The sequence below is a fragment of the Belonocnema kinseyi genome, chromosome 9 (genome assembly GCF_010883055.1).
Source record: "Belonocnema kinseyi isolate 2016_QV_RU_SX_M_011 chromosome 9, B_treatae_v1, whole genome shotgun sequence".
Taxonomy (NCBI): domain Eukaryota; kingdom Metazoa; phylum Arthropoda; class Insecta; order Hymenoptera; family Cynipidae; genus Belonocnema; species Belonocnema kinseyi.
Window position 1 is genome coordinate 36354644 of NC_046665.1, and position 2319 is coordinate 36356962.

At 21.7% G+C, this 2319-nt stretch overlaps 1 protein-coding gene across 5 annotated transcripts in view; it reads right to left on the bottom strand.

Annotated features, from left to right (window-relative positions):
- The window catches only part of LOC117180352 (kynurenine--oxoglutarate transaminase 3-like), a 28650-nt gene that overhangs the window by 4056 nt on the left and 22275 nt on the right, over positions 1–2319 (bottom strand). The gene's annotated exons all lie outside the window — the stretch shown is intronic.

The window sequence follows — 2319 nt, forward strand, 5'->3', positions numbered from 1 at the left end:
AAAATGTTTGGTGGAAAAACAGAAACTATTTTAATCAGGATTAAAATAAAAAATAGCTTTTTATGTTTTCATCTCACGTCTTTTTGATAAATTTGTTTACTGTGAGCAGTTCGCTCTTGAATTGCAAAATGTAATATTAACCTCAAAACCTTAATAAGTTTCTACCACATTTTTTATCAGCAATGAAATTTTATAAAAAATTCCATGCATCACAGGAATAATACTTAATGTTTATATGGAATCCAAATAATAACTAAAACATTAACTTATAACTAAAAATACACCAATGTTACACTAACTTTACTCAATATCAGAAAAGTACTATTAAACTCCTTGTACTTGACCTTCACAACAAAACAGCTGTATAAAATGTATAGGCTTCCAATGTTTTATGTGCTTTTAAATAATATATGGTTTAAGAAATGTGGGATTGAATTAATTATGTTCAGGTTTATGGATGGATCGGGTCTTCATATTTATATTTCTAACAAAAAACAAAAATTTCCAACAAAATACGGGATTTTTTAAACAAATAATTCCATTTTGAACAAGAAAAATCAAGTTTCAATAAAAAATATCAAATTTTAAACAAAAATAGAATAATTCAGTTTTTAGTATGTAAAACTTGATATTCAATAAAAAATTGAAATTTTCTACAGGTTATTTAAAATTTCAACTAAAACAGGCGAATTAGACAGCAAATAGTAAAAGTTTTAACAAAAAAGATGAAATTTCAATCACAAAGATTAATTTTCTATTTGAAAACATATGTTTTAACAAATAAACAAATAATAGAATTTTCAATCCAAGTACAATAATATATAAAGTATTCAAAATAAGATAGAATTCACTTAAATTCAGGCAGGTTCTACACATTATTAGTAGAATCTTTCAGCGATTAACATTTTTTTATAGTAAATTATGCAAGACGTTTTTTCTGATATGAGACAAAAAAAAATGGAATTTGGACATCTATGTTAAGAATAATAAAAACAGATTAATTCTTTAACCATAAAATAATTTTTAATAGAAAAGATGAAGTTTCAATTAAAAATATCAAATTTTAAGCAAAAATAGAATAATATAGTTTTTAGTTTATAAAAGTTAATATTCAATCCAAAAAATGAAATTTTCTACACTTTATTAAAAATTTTAATTAAAACAGATGAACTTGACGCTAAATAGTAAAATTTTTGACAAAAAAGATGAATTTTTAATCATAACGATTAATTTTTAATGAGACAAAATTTGTTAAGAACAAATAATAGAATTATCAACTAAATTAATTTTCAATGCAAGAAAAATATTATAAAAAGAATTAAAAATAAAATAGAATTTACTTACAACCAGGAAGGTTCTACACATTATTTAGCAGAATCTCTCAGCGATTAAAATTCTTTTATAGTAAATTACGCAAGACGTTTTTTCCGATCAGAGACAAAAAAGTCGAATTTGAGCATCTATGTTAAGAATAATAAAAAAAAGATTAATTTTTCAGCCATAAAATAATGTTTAACTAAAAAGATGAAATTTCAACAAAAAAGTATCAAATTTTAAACAAAAATAGAATAATTGAGTTTGTAGTTTATAAAAGTTAATATTCGATCAAAAAAATTAAATTTTCTACAGATTATTTTAAATTTTAATTGAAAGAGATGAACTTGACACCAAAGAGTAAAAGTTTTAACAAAAAAGATGATATTTCAAACACAAAGATTAATTTTCTATTTTAAAAAATTGTTTTAAACAAATAATAGAATTTTCAACTTAATTAATTTTCAATGCAAGAACAATATTATCAAAATTATTTAAAATAAAATAGAATTCACTTAAAATCAGGCAGGTTCTACACATTATTTAACAGAATCTTTCAGCGATTAAAATTGTTTTATAGTAAATTATGGAAGACATTTTTTTCCAATCTAAGATAAAATAATCGAATTTGGACATCTATGCTAGGAATAATAAAGAACAGATTAATTTTTTACCCATAACATTAATTCTCTACAAAAAAAACGATTAGTTTTCAACCAACAATGATATAATTAAAATTATCCTTAGACATGAATTTTTAACAAACAAAAAAAATCAGGAAAATAGTTCAATCCTAAATAAAAAAGATAAGATTTTAACAAAGAAAAATAATTTTCTACCCAAAAAACGAATTTTCAAACGAAAAAATTAATTTTCAATTAAAAATATAATTTTTCATCCTATAATTGTTCAGTTGAATTTTTAATCAATTTTTAACAAAATAGTTGAACCCTAATCAAAAAGATCAGTTTTCAAACAAATAGTGGAGTTTTCAACTAAAAAAGA